General features: G+C 41.8%; 1 pseudogene; it reads right to left on the bottom strand.

The window, feature by feature from the left end:
• LOC101660965 overlaps positions 1–20,808 on the bottom strand; it is a 111,264-nt pseudogene that overhangs the window by 86,044 nt on the left and 4,412 nt on the right.

Below are 20,808 nucleotides of genomic sequence, written 5' to 3'. Positions count from 1 at the left end.
CAGAATAAGAAACATTTCAACTTGTATGGAAAACAGCAATCAACAAACACTCATGAGATGACACAGATGTTGGAAGTATAGGATAAATACGTTAAAGAAAATACTATAAAACATTTCAACAAAGGGTCAGGAACACACCCAAAACAAGCAGAATGAAAGAAGTGAAAAAGGCAATCACCCAAAATTAAAAGCTTTCTGCATAGGCTTATTAAATAAATTGTATTTTCAATACAGTTTATTTAATTATGGATTTATATAATTTAACTTTTAATCATATCTTTATTTAGCAATATCTTTTCAAATTTCCAAAATTTTACCAGCTCTTGCAAATTGGCATAGGGCAGTGCTACTACAAACACGACCTCTATCTTGAACAACCTGTCTGAGTGAAATATTCAGCGTTGTGGGGTTTCTCCGAGAATTCACCAAATTAGAGATGTGTATGTATTTCTAAACATAATTAACTTGTGATTCAGGGAATTTAATATGGAAAATCCTAATGCTTCTGAATTGGGGGATTTAGTATGGAAAATGGTAAAGCTAGCAAACAATTGAACCCAAAATGATCTGATCATTTTGACAAGATTTAAATCTCACTCCGGCTATGTAGTTGCCTGTGCTTTTACATTTCCTTTCATTATAGACCGTTGATCTTTCTGCCTTCTCTGTTCTCGTTCTGAACCCCTTCTGTGTAACACGTCTCCTGGCACAAAGCAAGCCCTTACTAATACGCTTTGTATCGTCCGACAGTAGCCATGTTTAAAAGCTGTGCTTCCTTGTACACGTTTTGGAAAGGCTGTCATGTCCTTTTGCAGTTACCTGAAAAAGGCTTCTCTCCTTGCTTTGCCCCAGACTTTTGACCATACTTAGACTCTCCGAATTGTCTCTCACAATATCCATAGTCTTTGCAGCTATTAAATCATCAGAACGCTGAAGACTATCTTGTAAACTTGGCAGGAGAAACCTTCGGAGTAATGTTAAACATACGTTCCCTTTCTGGTAGTTGGATGCATATGATTTGCTCTCTAGCCTTCATCGTGACCTTCCTCCCACCGTTGAGTTGGGAGGCCCTGTACCCCAGTTCGCCAGGGTGGGAACAGCCGAGTTGTTATAGATCATGTGATTTCCCCTCTTCATCCTCACACGGACAATAGATCACCGAGACACTATCACCGGTGTCCCTGAATCTCATTTGGGAAACACTATTTTTTATTACTTTAGTACATGCTTAGGTCTATGAAAATCATCCCCGAACTACAGGAATCTGACTCAAGAGCAAATTTCTCTTAATTTATCCACAGCTGTTTCACCTGTGTTGACAATTTTCCCGAGGAGAAATGTTGCCCCTTGCGGAGTTAGAGCCTCTTTCAATTTTGCCAGCGTTTAGAAATAAATGGCGTGCTAGCTCAAAGTTACTTTTCAGTGAACCAGGCATGTGCCAAAGCTGCAAGTACTCCCACTACATCATGGAGTTAAAACAAACTTTTAAAGCCAGGGGGGCCTGAGGTTTAAAGCTGACTGGAGAGGGAGGGGAAAAAATTGGAGAAGACTGGTTTAAAATAAAAACTAAACTAAAACTATCCCTGATTGGGAACAAATATTTTAACTGAAAATGGTTAGCATACTTACATTCAAAGTTAAAGTTGACTTACAAAAGCCACTTCTCTGCCTCCCGTCAGGGGTACCTTAACTCGTCAAATTGGTTTGAAGGCAGATTTATTGACACACTGAGGAAGGGCTGAAGTTTGACTACTGCAAACTTATGCAAAAGAATGGAAGTTGTCTGGAGACACAGAGTCTGCAAGCCGGTTATGAACCATAAGCAGTATCACTTGATACAATTCTTACATTTTTTCTGCATATAGTGTTATATTTTCTTTCTTTGGATATTAGGTGTTCCCAATATACACATTTTATTGGACTACATCTTTAATTTGCGGTTTTAGTAAATGAACAAACTCAAGGCAAGTGTTATTAATTTGTATATCTCCAGCCCTTGACTTAGAACTTATTGAGCAAATAAATCAGTAAATAAATTAGTGCAATATCTTGAGGGAGTGCTTGGGTAAAATAACAAATGGGTGAAGTGATGTTTATGGTTATGTGTAGGGCTGAAGAAAGCGGGGGTGGGGGGTGGGGGGCACAGGAGGGCAGGGAGTCAGCTCAGAATCAAGGTTTTCCCTTTTCCCCACCCAAATCTCAAAGATAATTTTGGACTTATTCTAACTTTCTTTTGCCTCTCATTCAAGAAAAGTAGAACAAGTCTCTTTCCTGCTGGAATTAGGTGCTGTTGTTGTTCTACAAAGGGTCCTAGTGCACAGAGGCCAAGCAAGGTGCTCAGCTGTTAACCACAAGGTCTGCAGTTTGAATCCACCAGTCCTTCTGCAGGAGAAATCCGTGGCAGGCTGCTCCTCTGAAGATTTGCGACCGTGGGAGCCCTTCAGGCTAGTCCTCATCTGTCCTGTCGGGTTGCTATAAGCCAACATGGACTCAACAGCAATGGGATGGATGGCTTTTCTCTACATTTTAAAATATTCAAAATCAACAGGGGCAAAATTAATTGCTATCCAGGAAGGAATGGAAATGGAGTCTCCAGGGGTGTCAATTTCTTGTTATGTTTAAAGTGCTTATATTCAAATATCACACAAATACACATACAGCGCATCTGTAGTATTGCAACTTCATGAGGGACTGCCTGGGGAAGAGTCTAAATCAGGTCCTTAGCAGGACCGTGATGCAAAATCGGGTGAGAAACACTGTTGTAAATGGCTTCAGTTTTGGTAACTTGCTACTTGTAATACAAATGATAATTTCAAAATCCACACACTCACTCAGCCATAGGGAGACCATCTCGGTTGAGCAGAGCAGGGGTTGTAAGCCTAGCAATGGATTCTAATCATCTGCCTATTGTGGGCAAAATAGAAATATTTGATTGCAACTAGCTCCAGTGGTGTGAATAATTTATTAATATATATCATATGTATGCTCAGATTGTTACATTAACTAATATTAACAAAGTTGACTCTGCTTATAATGAATAGCATTGACATAATCTTTTAAAGATGGGGGTGGCAGTGAAAAGGGGGCCCTCAAAAGAAGTGGGCTCACACATAAAGAATGGTGTGAGGACGGCGCAGGAGAGGGTGCTGTCTGGGTCAGTTGTAGATGCAGTTGCTGTGAGCAGGAATTGACTTGCTGGACCCAAACATCAACCACAACAATCTTTTAAAAAAGAAGTTACGCGTTCCAGCCCATTGCTTTAAAGCCATATTGGCCTGAAATAAGAATCGATACTTAATCCGTGACTGTGAAAAATGAGGTTGCTTCTCTCTATCATTATATTATTAAGATAGCCTGCTAAAATATATTATCAAAACTTTTATGAAAGCTTTTATTGCTACTAATATTGTTGAGCCAAGAGTTGAAGAAAACCATCTCTTTCATGTTTAGAGAATTAGATCCCCTTTTAATTTGTGATACCAGCATTTGTCCAAAGGCAGTTGTATTTTTCAAAGAGGATTATCCAGGCAAGGCTAAAAAAAAGAAAGGAAGAAAATTTTATTTAAAACAAAACACGAATCTGAGCTGTATATTTAAAACAAAGAAACTAACACTTCCCAAGGTAAATGAAAAGAGTTTATCTTATTTTTTCTTAGAAAGGGGAGGTTTGAAGCTAATTCATTTGTGATTTCAAAGTCATGAAGGAATTGGTGAAATGATGATAGATACAGTGTATATTTTATAGGAGCATAGAATTTAAAAACAGGAGCTTATATGATATTATTTCATTCAAAGCATAATAAATATTGGGAATGGGGTCACTGGAGTTGACGATTTAAAATAACACTGTAGTTCACGAGGCATCTAACATTCTGAGGGAAAGGTTGAAAAACGGCACAGATATGCTTGGTGTTTTAAACACACTCCTCGTTGAAGATTAACATGGAGATAAACCAAATAAAGACAAGCTTTGCATTTTTCTTTTGGGTCAAAGGAAGTCACTGAGATATAATTTCATGTCCTACTTTGAAAACTGGGACCTTAGGTATCATCATGATTTAGGTATTGTTTTTGATGGCTTCTACTGGAAAGAAAAGCTGCTGCTGGGCTCAGACCGTTTACTTCCTCGGGAAAGTGATGCGGCCATTTCTCCTGCCTCCCAGAAATTCCACAGGAGGCCAAGGTTGAAGATGCTGGGTCTCAAGAGTCAGGGCTAGTCAGGTTCACCTTACACAGAGGTGGAGTAGACACGAGCCAGACTGTTACCCTGTTTCCCCGAAAATAAGACAGTGTCTTATATTAATTTTTGCTCCCTAAGATGCGCTAGGTCTTATTTTCAGGGGATATCTTATTTTTCCATGAAGAAGAATGCAGTACACATTTATTGTTTAGTGTTTTATTAAAAGAGACCTCGCACTTCCTGTCTGCTCTGGCTGCACTGCGGCCAACAGTGAGCTGCACGGCGGCGGCCACCGCTACGGTCCAGTAGCTTCAGGGGGCCTTATTTTCGGGGAGGTCTTATTTTCAGGGGGATGCCTTATATTTCAGCGAGAGGCAAAACTGTAAGTAGATCTTATTTTCGGGGGATGTCTTACTTTCGGAGAAACAGGGTACCTGACACAGTGAAACAGGATCACACAGTGAACTTCCTTGAGAAGGCACTTTGATTTTCTTCATCCAAAGGGTACTGGAAGAAAAGATTCTATACAGAGATGGTGGGGGGTGGGGTTGCGGGATGGACCAAACTTTCCATTCATCAACATTAACCAAGACCCACTTCAGAGGGGCAGATATTGGTTCAAATCCTTAAATTTTCCCCAGTTGTTGTACATGTCAGATAAGAATTGTTGTGTGTTTTTTTCTTTCTCCCCATGCCCCTCCAGATAATGAGGGTGGGTGGTGGTGGTGGTGAGATTGGAGGGATCTCACAAATTACTGGATTTCTTTTAGACTGGATTTATTGTCAATAGAAAGGTCTTGGTATCTTCTGCAGAAACAAATGAAAGTGTCTGCTGTTGAGACCTGGAGCAGAGCTCGATAGAATTGCCAATGATTGATATACAATTTCCATCTTCATTTTTTTTTAAACCAGGCTAGTTTTCTGAGGTGGTGCTGAATGGACTCTAACCTCCAACCTTTGAGTTAACAGCCAATCACAGAAATTGTTTGCACCACCCAGGAATTAGCATTAAGTAGTAACATTGTAGTAGAATCATTGGCATTAAGGAGCCCAGTAGTCTTACCACCTAGTGCAGTGGTTATCCATTGGGTTGCTAATTCAGAAGGTCAGCCCTTTGAAACCACCCTCTGATCCTCAGGAGACAGCTGGGGCTTTATACTCCCTTAAAGGGTTACAGTCTCGTGGGTGAAGGGGGACATTGGACAGGACAAGACAGGACAAAATAATAATTTATAAATTATCAAGGGTTCATGAGGGAGGGAGGGGGCAGCGGGGAGGGAGGGGGAAAATGAGGAGCTGATGCCGGGGGCTTAGGTTGAGAACAAATATTTTGAGAATGATGAAGGCAATGAATGTATGAATGTGCTTTACACAATTGATGTACGGATGGATTGTGATAAGAGTTGTATGAGCCCCTAATAAAATGATTTATGAAAACAAAAAAAAGTTTAAAGTCTCAGAAATTCACAGGGCTAGTTCTACCCTGTCCTATAGGGTTGCTATGAGTCAGAATCGACACAAGGTAACGAGTTTGGTTGTTGTTGTTGTTGTTTATAAGTAGTGATTATATACCAGAGTTCAACTGAAACTGAAGAATGAAGCCAGAAATAAGACTACTATGGCAACATAATTTAGTTGTTTGTTCCAGGAAAACTTTGCTCAGGAAAGAGAAGACTATGTATGAATCACACCTTAATTTCACCATTGGCTTCAGGGAATCTCTACAGTCAATTTATCAGAGGAAAGAATCTGATCACTTCTGCAAATAGCTTGCTTATTAAAACAGCTTATTTATCAAGATGCACTTTAAAACCCTCATGCCACTACATCCACCAGTCCTAGACTGGTAGTTCCCACATGTGTTCATTCCTAATTAGTTCCTTGCCTTGAAAATCCTGCTGTAAACCACTGGAGTCCAGACCCCCAAGTCCTATAAATATTCCACTCCGGACTCCCTCTGAGATGCTGCTAAGAATCTGTCATGGTGGTGTGCTCCCTTAGTGCAATGAACTCAAATAAACTAAATTTTGCTTTATTGGCAGTTAATTAACGGTTGCAATTTCTCAAGGTTCAACAACCATTACTCAGTGGGTTTTGATCTAATCAATTTAGGCCTCATTTGTGTGGGTAATAGCAGCAGCAAGAGGCTTGGCTCTGCTCTGTGTGTGCCTCACTTCCTCTCTGGTATGAAGCTGGGCTTCTAGGGAGTCGTGAGTCCCAGCAATTTAGGGAGTGTAATGCCTTGCAGATTGCATTTTGATTGCCTCCCATTGTACTGGAAGTGTAAGGAGCCCCCTTGAATGCCTGACTTCTTCAGCTACTGGGAAGACTGATTCTTTATGACTTCTGATTTAGGAACCCTATTTGATAAGCGTTCCATAACACCTGTTTACTTGTTTAGGTGGGAGGAGGCAGCTAGAAATAGATAATCTGTTTGGGTAAAAATGGAAGCAAAACTAATGAGCAACAGATGTCAAATCAAGGATTAAACAAGGCGAGGCTGGTGGCTCTGACTCTCAGGGATAAGCCTGGTTCCACAGAAGAATGGCTGAGACTCTGCGACTCCTTCAGTGTGATTTGGATTGAGTCCTTCTTACTCCGTCAGCCTAGCCTCAGAAGCACATTATTCCCTGAGCTGAGCTTTTCGTTAAATAGACTATTAAATCAGCCAAACCATCTCTATTTGGCTTGGGCAGAAGCATGTACATAAAGATAGAGAAGTGGAAAGCCTGTCTTCTAGTTTCTACAGCGAGGGTTTTGGATGGTGCACATGGCCAACACACTCAACTGGTAATTCAAAGGTTGGAGATTTGAGACCCACCTAGAGGGTCCTCAGAAGAAAGATCCTGGCAATCTACTTCCGAAACAATCAGCCATTAAAAACCCTAAGCACATTTATACACAGAGACACACACAAGGACACACTGGGTCTTTAGGAGTTCTAGTTGATTTGACAACAACTGGCTTATGTTCTTCAAAAACAGTAAGAAGGTATGTTTGAAAATGCCTGCCCATTGGTTTTCCTTTATATTTTTATAGCAACAGAGAACTGGTTTTAAATTTGAAGTTCGAGAGAGATATCAGAGAGTGGTTCTCAATTGGATGCCATCAATGTCTAGGGCAGTGGTTCTCAACCTTTCTCATGCCGCGGCCCTTTAACACAGTTCCTCATATGCTGGAGACCACCCCCCCCAGAACCATAAAATTACTTTAGTTGCTTCTTCATCACTGTAATTTTGCTACTGTTATGAATCGGGTGACTCCTGTGAAAGGGTCATTTGACCCCCAAAGGGATCACGATCCACAGGTTGAGAACCGCTGGTCTAGGGTTTAGGGTGACAGATGTTACAAATAAAATGATGTAATTTAAAGTTCAAATAAACAATGGACAATGATTTTATAAATATATGAATGGTTCTTCCTCCAAACCTCGACCTGCGCTCTTCAGGTAGCCCGGCTTCTCAGATGAGTTGCGCAGCTCACAGGTGGAATGAGTACGGTGAGAAGCTAGTCATAACGCACGCTGTCCCTAATTTTGCGCAATGTAGTGCCCCCTTATTCTCTTTGAGCCACTACTTCTTGGTCTGGGTGCAAATTCTGTACGAACATAATTAAGTGTCCTGGGACTCCCGTTCTTCGCACTGTTGTCCAGAATTGGTTATGATCCACAGAGCCAAAGGTCTTGACATAGGCACTATAATCCAGGTAAACATCTTTCTCTGCTTTCGCTAAGACCTCTCTGACATCAACGTTATTTGTTGCTAATCTGAAATTCAAATTTAACTGTACACCCTGTGTTTTAGCTGGCAAGCCTCCTAGAGATTCATGAAAATGTGCATGAACTAAAAGCCAGCTTTAAACATTTGTAGTGCTAGAGTCTTTTGAGCACACTATATGTATGTTGATGCTTATTAAGTTGATTTATTAAGTTACCTGTCTGGTACAAAGCAGTATCATCATATTGGTGAGAAACTAGGGGGTGGGGGTGGGTCTTGCCACATAGAAGCAAACTTTTACCCTGGGAGAGGAAAGGCAAGTGTGTGATTGGTCCTTTGGAGTTTAGGCTTCAGGGAAGGGGTGCAGAAATGCCCAGCACAGATCTTAAGTGTAGTGATTGAAAATAATATTCAGCTGTCACAACTTATTTTACAAAGTGTCTTTCTATAATTCTTTCCAGGTTCAACCTCTGTGAAACTCAGAGAATATGTTCCATGACACCAGACTGATTGTGGCCAAATGTTAATCTTACTGTTCCCTGTCCTTTATGACTGTTATGTTATCTTTATGCTGCTGGACAATGAAGTGTAACGAAACCCCTAATATACAGTAGTCAAGTCATTGAAGCCTATGTTCATCTTGAAAGTATTTTTCAATACCTTTCATCCTGCTCTTAAATCCATTCATTTATCTAAGTATCACATAGCTAAGAGCTCTACATTCACACTCTGAGGGGGGAAAAACACTTAGCTTCTGGGGAAATACGTTGATGTAGTTATTGTTTTCACTATCGTACATCATGTTCCTATTACTATGGAAAGAGCTCTTTTCCCACCGGAGAGGGTAATGTCCTGAGACGCTAGCGTGTAGAAATACATCAAATGACAACAGCGCCCTCCACTGTTTGTTAAGTAAAAAAAAACAAAAACAAAAATGTGTGCTTTGGTGATGTTGGGCTGGATGACAAATTCAGCTAAAGGAGGTGGCTCTAATCAGAGACAGGCTCCTTTGCTGTTGGAAGCACAGGTGTTAGGGTCTTGGAACATAAGTAAGTGATTGGAATTGTGCCATTTATTTGAAAAATAGCAAAAATGATGAAAGAAGTGTCCATTGACTCCAGATTATAATTAAGAACGAAACATTAAATCATCTAAAATGAGTATTTCATTATGATGTCATTGTAAAGAATGTAAAGCCTTTGAGCATGATTATATTTTTCCCTCTTCTTTACATTGGAATAGATTCTGACAGAAGAAAATGAGAATCAGATGCAGTTCCTTAGAGAATCCATTTCAACAGCCTGCAAGGAAGCTAGACGTGTGTGCTAACCCTGGAACTAAAGGCTTTGTGAGTCTTAACATGCTCTGTGGCCAGGGACAGGCCCAGCATCTTAGTGTCAGATGTTCACAGGTACAACCCACCTGCGTGCTGGAAGAACCCTCTGCTAGTAATGCCTGTTTAGCTAATGTGGCACTTTGGCTGATGGTTCATTTTAGTCTAGAATTCTTGTCTCACCTCGGAAAGTCTTGGGCTCACAAGTGGGAGGACCTTGAAATAGCATATTGTTCATTCTGCACTTGACAAGTCCAAGGAGACTTGCTTAAAGTTACAGTTCCTAGTACCTCTGCTCCATTCCCCCTCCCGCCCCCCACCCCCCTTCCCCACTCTCCAACTAGAATCTGGGTTTCAATCCTGGTGTTTTCAATAAACTTGCAACAGAATGGTCATTTGAAAAGACATAGTATTCTTAAGGAAGGGGAGTGTGTGGGGGTTGTATAATACTGAGTCTCTTATATGTAACTAGCTTTATATTCAACTAGCATCAGTGCTGGAGCCTGGGTGGCACAAGCAGTTTTCAATTGGTTTCAAACCCAAGGGTTAGTGGTTCAAACTTACCCAGTGACTCCTTGGGGCAAAGGCCTTGGGATCTGCTTCTGTGAAGATTGTAGCTGAGAAACCCAAGGGAACAGTTCTACTTTGTAATAGGTAGGTAGGGTAGGTCACGGCAAGTAGGGGCCTACATGATAGTAGTTAGCAATACATTTTAGTGTTACTAATCATTTAGTTTATTTTTAAACTCTTCAGTTTCGGTGACAAGAATGATTTAAACAATGATGCCAATTATTGTTAAGGGCCAATTATTCTGGAGGAATTTGGGAGTCTACTAAGTTACCTGCCTTAGACGACCACAGCACCTCATTCTATTTATTGCTTTTAGAGTCTATTTTATTCATGGAAAGGTATGGAGTCACACCCCACACAGGTGAATGGTTAGTTTTGGTCTGTTGGTGAATTATTCTTCCATAACACTGGTATGCCCGGAGTTGAGAGTCAACCATTACACCCAAGGTGGATCTAGAACAAAGTTAAAGTTCTTTATTGGCTCAAATACATAATGCTGAATCAAGTTAACTTCGTGGACAGTTAGTATATTTAGCAGAGTGGAAAAATATTTTAATATACTTAAATAATAAATGAGATAGTAGTATACCAGGCACTTTACTTTCTTTCATAGATCAAATAACTCTGCTAAGCTTAATTCTTTTAAGATGAGGTTTATAATATTGAAGGACCATATGAAATTAAAAGCAAGAATTGAGTGGATTCTCACAAGGTACAATTCTTTAAAACATCTTCCTAATTTGGACAGCTTAGTCAAACATTTTAGGGAAATTTCAGTAAATATAGCTAAAGGAACTAATTGAGTGTACATGGTAGTTTGTCAGGATCCCTGGTGGCACAGGTGGTTAAGCACCAGACAGCTAATGGCAAGGTTGCCAGTTCAAGTTCACCAGCTGATCTGCTGGAGAGAGAAGAAGCCAGCTGCTCGTGTGAAGCCTGAGAGTCGCCGGAATCCTAAGGAACAGTTCTGCGATGTCCTATCAAGTGGTCATGGGGTCAAATAGACTGGATAGCTGTGGGCTTGGCTTGAGTTCTTGATAACCTGTCCTAGAAACCTGGCCTAACAGTCTAGATAGAAATGAGCTTCAAAACGACTCTCCTGTACCCACACTGTTGAATTTAGTTTGTCATCACAATCATGGTGAAAGCCCTGGGCGGTGCAAATGGTTAGTGTGCTTGCCTGCTAATTGAACAATCTGAGATGCAGGTGTGTTCAGACATATCTCACAAGAAAAGTCAGAGGACCCCTTTATGAAAAATCAGTCTTTATAAACCCTGTGGAGCACAGTTCCACTCTGACCCATGCAGTTACCGCGAATTAACTCAATAGCAAATGGAAGAGAAACTATTGTGAAAGGTAGCTGAGGGGCTATTTTCTCGGTCATTTTCTCACAGTTGCTATATGAGCTTCTTTTGTGACCAATTTCCATACATGAAGCAGTTCAAGCTTAGCCTCTTGACAAAAGCAGGTGCTAGAATTGCAAAGGATTATAACAGGAAACACAGGCTCAGAAATCATTGGCGTCTATAAAAGCAAAATCCACAGTGGCCAAACACACCCTGGGAGTGAAAGGGTATCAGGGTTTCAATGTGAAAACCCCACGTGGGCAGAGAGCAAGACACCTAGCCAGTGACCAAGCTCTCAGGCCTGAGACCTCTGCCACGTTCCGGCTGACAAGCTAGGTAGTGGCTTGGCGGCCTGCCCACTCAAGAACAGCAGAAGCAGGGGAGATGTGGTCGTTTTAAAGAGTGAAGACGCACTGGAGCAGATTCATTTTATGGTGGTTTTATTATTAGGCAGTACAAAAATCTCTAACATGTATTCATTTACTAAAAAGAAAACAATGCATGTTAACTCAATCGCAGTTTACATTTTAGCATCTTCAAACCCTCAAAACTAGCCAGCTAGCCGATGCTGACTTTCAGTGACCTGATAGGGCAGGGCAGAACTGCCCCTGTGTGTCTCTGAGACTGTAACTCTTTACCGGAGTAGAAAGCCCTGTTTTTCTCCGACAGACAGCCTGGTGGTTTTGAATGGCGGTTTGCAGCCCAATGAGTAACCACGGTGCCACCAGGGACATGAACTAGAGTTCAACAGAACCTCTGAGATGCGTGTGAGTATCTTGGGGAAAGCGTTATTCCAGGAATAAAAATATAAAGGCATCACAGAAATCAATACTGAAAATCCACTACTGTTTAGTTTCTTTATATAGCAGTGGTTCTCAACCTGTGGGTCATGACCATTACACAGGGGTCACCTGATTCATAACAGCAGCAACATTACAGTGAATTTTATGGTTGGGGCGTGGTCACCACAACATGAGGAACTGTATTCAAGGGTCTCACCATTAGGAAGACTGGGAACCACTGCTATATGGGAATGTTTTGATATATACTCCGTATACTATGAAAATGAGATCCAGACACTCAAGGGGAAATGGAGGCAACAACTGATATTACTTTTCACATAAAGGTACTATTCAGAAAGCTAAAAATCAAACAGAAGAGCGTGGCAGTTGGAAACTGGAGTCAAACTCCCTTTTCCCCAGCGCTCTTCAGCCTCAGAGTGAAGGGACTCTGAGGTTCCTGCAGCACAAAACTCCCCAAAGTAGGGTGTAGAGCAGCATGGCCAAGACCGGCCTGTGTTACTCATTGTTGGGGATAATATTTATTGGGGTTCTTAGAGAAGTGTTTTTTTTTCAATCTGAGAACTAGAGGAAAACAAACCCCGTGCTTTATCTTAGGAAGGTGTGAGCCCACTGAGGGAAATACCAAATCCTCAGAAATATAAACTAATAGTCATTCAGGGTCTTCCAGTTGCCCAACTTACATCATCTTCGGCAGGACTGCCACCACTACACTGCCCCCAATATAATGTAAGAGTTGCCGCATGGGTGGTACAGTGCTGGTGGCCTGCTGCCATCCCGTCATTCCAGAACTATCCAGAGTTGGAGAGATGCTGGACAGTTTGACAAGTGATGGGAACAGAGAGAAGAGACAACATAGCTCTCATCCTCAAGTAGTTCAGAGTTCAAGGGACACAGACACATATGATACACTCTGTGTTAAAGGTGAGGCACAGACGAATGAAGGCCAACTAGCTCAAACTTGGAGAACCTTTAAAAGGTTAAAAGATGAGACCTGGGGACAAAGGGAGAGCCACCCAGAGGGAAGGAGAAGAAGATATTTCTAGGATGAGATACTCTTGTGCCATCTTGAAGTTCTAGGCAGGGCTTGGGTGTGGTGGTGGGAGTGTGGGCTGAAAGGGGGATTGCGGAAGAGAAGACTGCAAGGGTTGGGGTTGAATTCTGTCCTTGGTTTGACGCTGCTTAATTCAAGCTAAGGTGGAAGTTTTCTTTGCCCTGCATGAAGAAGCCCACCGTGTGCTGGAGCATCATTTGCTGTCCATCTGGCACTTGAATCTTGCTTAAAGATTAGTTTATCTTAATTGTCCCAAGTTCATCAAGAGAGTCACACACAACATATATATGCTAGTTTATGGTCTTGGACCATGACTCATCTGTCAGTTTGTCTTGTTGTGGTGGCTTGTGTGTTGTAGTGATGTTAGAAATGATGCCCTATGCATTTCCAGTGTGAGCAGGGTCACCCATAGTGGACAGATTTCAGCAGAGCTTCCAGACTAAGGCAGGTTAGCAAGACCAATTGGGTGATCTACTTCTGAACTTGGCCAGTGAAAATCCTATGACTATTATCCTGTGTGATGCTAGAAGTTGAACCCAATAGGTTGGAAGGCACTCAACCTAAGTAGACAAGGGCAAATACAACAATGGAGCAGGATGATTAACAACAGTGAAGATGCTGCACGACTGGGTAATGTTGAATCAGTGCTGACTCAAAGGCAACTAACAAGAACAACATGTACTTAGGAGAGGGGTGGAGTAGTAACGGAAAGAGTTTTTCTCCCTTAAATGTTAGAAAGTGGAAAGATAAGGGGACACCTTATTGAAAATCTTTCCTTGTTGGCAGGATGGAGCATAGGCCCATTCAGGCTCACACTGATAGTACCTGCTGCTCTCTCAGGAAGGGCAAGCCCATGCAACCTAGATGGTGATGAGAGACCATACTTCGGACTGGTGTCAGGACACTTAACATGGGCACTGGTGGCTTTGTTCCCCACAGTAGTCACCATGTTGGGAAATATTAGCGTGGACTTGGGTGATGACCCTCAACTTTTTAAAAGCAGGATTTGGTTCCTTGTTCCCTACACCATTTCCTTGCTTCTCTTTACAGTAGAGTTATACAATGGCTGTGAACTTGGTCAGTACAGGTGTGCTTATGTTGTGGAGGGGGTTATGGGGGCTTGGATATGCCTGTGCACAGAGCTAGGTTTGTCCAATTGGATTTTCTCAGAGAAGCCCCTTCTTTCCTGAGGGTATATAAAGTACCCCATGGTGAATTAATCATTTCCCATCCTCAGAGGCTACTTTTCAAAGTAAATATTCTAATCATCTCTTTACTCCTGGGCAAAGTCCTAAACCCTGTTAGCTGCCTGGGCTTCCAGCCACACATGTGTCGGCTGCCCACATTCCGGAGCACAAACACCATGCCTGCAATCACGGGGACATATTGCCTTTAAACCTTCATCTCCCAACTTCTTCATGAAAGGGAAGACAGTGTGGAATGTTTCAAATTAAGTCAGAGTGTGGGAACCTCTCATCCTGCAACAAAACGACAGAGCCTCAAAGCCGGGGTCATTGCAAAGGAGGTCATGCCTTCTTCCCAGCTGAGTTTGAGGTTGAACTTGGCATTCTGGAGACAGGAGTCAAATTTCATTAATAGGGTCAAGGCCACTCCAACTCTTGGATTGACTGCTCAGTCTAGTTTAGGCCCACACCTGCTGGCAGTCCTCTCTGTAAGACAGATCCAGCTCAGCAGGACCCAAGGACGATGAAGACAAATTCACTTCCTCGGGCCATGCTAGAAATACTTCTTCAAGGTTTTGAGCTCCCTTGTCTTCTTTTTTTTAAACTTTGATTGGAAATTTTGCACAAGCAAAATAAAACGTCCAGGTATCCATCACATAGACTCAACAATGGCCCTTCTTGTTTTATTTTCACTCCCGCTCACTCTCTCCTGCTCAGTACTAAATGGAACCCAAACCCAGGCATTATCTACTTTAATACATAAACTATAATACACAAAGTTCTCAGAACTTACCTCTAAAAGATAAAGACTCATATAAATCCAGGATCAACAGTCAACAAGATCCATAGTCATTCTTATTATCTCACCATATCCAGTCATGACTCACATCTCCAATCGTCCCCATAATGGAATAGATAGACAAATAGACAGACAGAGAGCGGATATATGTATAAAATGATTCGGGGTGACCTCTGTACAACGGAATGAAGCATTGCCCAGTCCTGCGTGCTTTTTATGATCACCAGCGCATTGAGTCCATAGTTGTGGCTATTGTACCCATGCGTCTCACCACGGGTCTGCCTTGCTCTCGCTGGCTCTCTTTGTCAACAAACACGACATCCTCTAGGGCAGTGGTTCTCAACCTGTGGTTTGCGACCCCTTTGGGGGTTGAGCGACCCTTTCACAGGAGTCACCCGATTCATAACCGTAGCAAAATTATAGTTATGAAGTAGCAACAAAAATAATTGTATGGTTGGGGTCACCACCACATAAGGAAGTGTATGAAAGGGTTGTGGCATGAGGAAGGTTGAGAACCACTGTTCTAGGGAATGTTCCCTCTTGATGACATGTCAAAAGCAAGCAACTCTGATCCTGTTGGGATACATAGGAGGTTTCCACTGGCTAATTTTTAGAAGCAGATGACCAGACTTTTCTTCCTAGTCTGTAAGCTCTACTGAAACCTATCCACCATGAGTAACTCTGCTTATATTTAAAGTTCTGGGGTCAGAGCTTCCAGCTTCATAGCAACATGAAAGCTACCACAGTAAGTTAGTGGCCGTGTGTGTGTCCGCCTCCAGCACCTCCAAATGAGGTCATCAAGCTGCAACCTGATTGTCAAGCTAAGTTCCACCCCTTCACTCTTAAGTCTCAAATTGACAACAGATTATGTAACCACCACACTTCTTCTATAGCATTTCCTAGAATCTCATTTGTATTCATTGCACTACAATGGCTCAATCTGTTTCTCTATGAATTCATAGTTGAATCGACCAGTTTTTACTAAGTAGAAAGATGGCTGAACATTCAAACACCCGAGTGGAGAACTCTGGGCTTCCACTGTGCTGAGGCTAGGAGAGAAGCATTGCATGGGTGGTGTCTGGAGGTGGGCCTCTTGTCTTAGGAAAGGCCCTGTGGTGGATGCTCAGGAAGCGTTGGAGGATGCTGCCTCTCAGAGGCCTTGGGGGTATGGGATGCTGTAGCTGGAATGTTCACTTTATATCCTTTTGAAATTTGATAATGAGAATATATCTATACATTTTGGGGGGGAATTTAATGAAGAGAAAAATAAAAGCAGTGAATTCAACAGCTCAGGGTATCGTAATTACATGGGTTCGAGCCAAGGATGTAAGTGTCCCCACAATAATACTGAGAGGAATTAGGAACAGGGCCAGAGACCTGCTCCCTTAACCTCCATTTTTTTCCTCCAGCTAGATACCCTGCACATTCTTTGGCCCTTGAGCATGAACTCTCCTCTACTTTTGTCGGATATGGGGACATACCATTTCCGGAACATATATTAAGCTCCTCTATGGAGCTGTTGCAGGAGAAAGATGGGGGGCTTTCCATTCCTGTCAAACTATTAGTGGGAGCTGAGGGGCAGAATAAGGGTTCCTAGGAGGTAGGGGAGGAGAGGGAGGGGATAAAGGGGAACTGATATCAAGGAGTTCAAGAAGAAATAAAATGTTTTGAAACTGATTGTACAATACTGCTTTATGTGATTAGATTATGGAATGTTATGATATCTGTAAAAGCTCCCATTAAAATAATTAAAAAATAAAGGAAAAGACAGACAAAAAAGAGAGAGAGTTACAGTCTCGTAAACTCACAGGGATCAGTTATACCCTGTTCTATAGGGTGGTTATGAGTCGGCATCAACTCATTAGCGGTGAGTGAGTGCATGCTGGTGTTGTCAGGTAAATGTTGGACTGTAAACTACAAGATAGGTAGTTGTAACCCACCAGCTGCTCTGAGTGAGAAAGATGAGGCTGTTTGCTCCCATAAAGATTTACAAAGTTGCAGAAACCTTATATTGAGTTTCTATGAGTTTGAACCCACTCAATGGCAGTGGGATGTAATTATAAGTTAGGAGCCAAGCAGATAGAGATGCATAGAGATGAAAAGCTACCAGTTCTGTTGTACCACAGCCACAAAGCCTTTAAAAATAAATAAGCCTTGAAATGAGCAGACTTCACGGTCAGCCTCGGGCTCAGAGCCAAGCTCCTTGATGGAGAGACTGAGCAAGATGCTACCAGCCGCCTCTGCAGATGGCTCAGGTTTTCTTTCCTGTGTTTCTTTTCTTCAAGTGAACTAACTAATTAGACAAGCCTCCCTGTGCTTTGAGAAGGCGTGAGGAGTGGAGTGGAGTGGAGTGGAGTGTAAGTACTCCTCCCACAGCTTTCTCTGCAGAGGAATGTACTGAAAAGTCAATTCCCTTTAGGAAAACCTAAGACGTGAGAAATAAACGTTGCCTTCTGACTTAGTGTCTAGGCTTCATCTGATGAACTTGACATGTCCTCTCCTTTCCTAGGACTGTAGGGGGAAAGTCTTTTGAAAAACTCATCAGGACCCCACACCACATACCACCTCCTGGCCGACTACATGTAGCACTTACCTTTAAGGTACTTGGATCGGATTTCAGCGCAGTAGCACAGCTCTCCAGGTAAGTGGCTTGATGTTCATGGAAGCTGATGTGGGTATCAGGAAGGATAGACTGCAGAAAGAAACAAGAAGCTATTAGAAAGCCCTGGATTTATAATTTCCCAGGCAAAGTTCCTTCAAATGTATGATCCAATACTGTTCTGCTGCTCTGGGACAATGAGACCTTGCGATGGTTAAGGTTGTGTTTCCATCTGATTGGACCATCATTCTTAGTAGTTTGCTAGGTGTGATGTAGTTTGGCAACTATGTAATGATAGAGTCATTTCTATTTTGTGATCTGATATAATGCAGTCACCTCCATGATAGCTGTTATGAGCAATTAAAAGCAATTGAAAGGGAGTTTCCTGGAGGATGTGGCCAGAATTATACTGACATTTTGGCAAAGCGCTCTAGTTTTTTGCTGTCTCTGAATTTTGTTTCTAGCTCACCGTCATCTGCCTCTGGTTCTTGGGACTTGAGCCAGTGGCCTTCCATTTTGCTTGTTGATGTTAGAATTTCTGAGACTACAGCCTATGAGCTAGCAGCATGCCATCTCAACTGCCGATCTTGGGTTCATCAGCCCCTACAGCTATGTGAGTCTGGGGAAACCTCCAGCCTAATGTGTGACTCATAGACTTGAGATGTATCCGTTTCTACAATGGGGCGACCCATTTCCTTGAGTTACATTTCTCTATGCAGATACATATATGCCCTGATGACATAGTGGTTGCATACTGGATTGCAGTCTGAAAGGTCAGCAGTTCAAAATCACCAGGTGCTTAGTGAAAAGATAGGGTTCTCTACTTCTAGTGTTAAGAGTTACAGTCTCAGGACCTCACAGGGAGCAGTTCTACCCTATGGGGTCCTATGGGGTCAGGATGAGTCGGCATCAATGCAATGGCAATGAGTTTGGTTCAGTTTTATGTGCACATGTAAGCATCACTGGTTCTATTTCTCTAAAGAACCCAACCTCAGACAGATCTTAAACCCACAGTTGGGTAAACATGAATATCATTGCACATTTGGTCAATAATCTTCCACGGTGGAGCTACTCTGCCAGTTGTGGTGGGTGGCAGGCTGCCCAAAGGGAGACTTTGGTTTTCTGTATGGACTTAACTAACAGGCATTGCTGCCATATCAGGATGGCATATGTTCAATTTTCAAATAAGGAAAATGAAGTGTAGCGTCACCATTTTAACTGAAGGGTATACCCCCAAACCCAAAACTCACTGTCCCTGAGTCAGTTCTGATAAAACGTCTTCTGTGGGTTTCCGGGACTAAAACTCTTTATGGGAGTAGAAAGCCTCATTTTTCTCCCAGGAAGCAGCTGGTGGTTTTGAACTGCTAACCTTGTGGTTAGCAGCCCACCTACATAACCCACTACTGTATAATATTTCAAATGCAATTTTAAACACAAACAAAACGTACATATGTATATCAGTTGACCCACACCTCTGCTCCTGAGCTCGGAATAAATGGCAGAGGTGAAGATCGACTGGATTGAATATTACTGCTTTATTCATTGAATAGTTCTTCATCGTTGTGATGGTTTTTGTATAATCTAAGTCTCATTTGGTCTGCATTCTTCGCCTTATCTTTTAGACTCAATGCTCTCCCTTACATTTAGTGTCATTCATTTTGTTTGTTTAGCCAGCTGGCTTTTAAGACGCTTGGGTTGGATTCCTGTTTCTAGGCCCTGGACTCTTTCACATGACCCAGACCACTGGAGTTTTTGAGCTACGAATTTTAGACCTTGGGAATTTCCAGGTCCTGCAGTCCTATTGTCCTTGACATAAGTTGCAACTGGACCCTCCTTCTTTCTTTATCTCATTAGCTGCCACTAAAAATTTATTTATTCATGGAAATGAAGGAATTACAAAACAAAACTTACCAAACCAATAGAAAATTAGATGCGAGGTATATGGTAATTTCTTTTTAATTCTTCGAAGACCATTATTTTTCCCTAACAAAAGTTGTTGATTTGTATAGATGAGCATTACTCTGTTGGAATATAGCTTTTTATTTTAATTTTTTATTTTAAACTCCTTAGGTTAAGTTAACTCAAAGCAAAAGTACAGAGGAATAACAATTAGTTCATTGAAACAGTTAAAATGAATGACTACCAGTTTAAAAATGATTAAAACATATTACGGACTATCTTATTTATTCAAATTAAAACTGAATGGTTATGTTGTCTTGACCCAGGACCAATTTACAAAAGTGGAGCTTCATTCAGCTTCATATAATTCACCAGTTCAATCTGCGGTGATACACATTTTATTTTGACATAGAGTGGTTAATCTGAGTATAGATGCCTGATAGTAAGTGTATATAGTAGACCTAGGAAAAGAAACTTGCTTAGTGCCTCAGAATTCACTTTTGTGGAGAGAAAAGCCAGAAGGAGGTTGGGGGAAAGAAAATAAGAAAAAGGAGGAGAAGAAAAAGGAGCAGGGGTGGGGGTGGGGGTAGAAGGAGAAGGGAAAGAAGCAGAAAGAAAAGAGGAAGAAAAAGAATCCTTGGCATAAATTGTTCATGGCAGGCGATTTTCATTAAAACGGTGCTTGGATCAATTCTGGAAAGCTTGATAAATCCCTGATAAGATGCCCAGATGTTCTAATGAACTTTCTTGAGGCTTTTGTAATTTTAAGTTTATATGTTTTGCCCAAGGGCACCAAACAGGGAAGTTCCCAGCATCTGATACTGATTCTCCAAGCAACTCCTCCTCACCTCTGGATATTGAACTCTGTTGGAGAGGTGGCAAATTGGATCAGCCTACAGAAACTGTAGTCATGCCTGGAAGTAATATTCCTGTTCATTTTCCAGGGACAGTGTTGAGAAAGAAAGTATTCTTAAGTTTCTCTCTGCCTGGCTGTGATGGGTGTATAGTCAAAGTCTATGCTGCCTCTTAAATCCCACATGTTTTTTACTTCTTTTCTTTGAAGAGCAGAGGAATGGGGAGACTCACTAAAAGCCTACTATCCACAATTAGCTGGGATGTCCCAGGTTCTAGGGATTTAGACATGAGTGAAGTCTGACCTCTGTCTCTGAGGAGGGCCTGGACAATGTAACCGAGAGGAATTACTGAAACCCAAATGAAGGCTGAACATGATAGTGGGAAAGTAAAAGGAAATAGAGGAAAGAACTAGGAGACAAAGGACATTCATTTATAGTGGTCTAAATATAGGCATGTACATATGTAAATATAT

Source organism: Echinops telfairi, unplaced genomic scaffold (assembly GCF_000313985.2).
Source record: "Echinops telfairi isolate 266 unplaced genomic scaffold, ASM31398v2 ScPeMD7_7424;HRSCAF=8462, whole genome shotgun sequence".
NCBI classification, from domain to species: Eukaryota; Metazoa; Chordata; class Mammalia; order Afrosoricida; family Tenrecidae; genus Echinops; species Echinops telfairi.
This window is presented reverse-complemented; position numbering and strand designations above follow the sequence as displayed.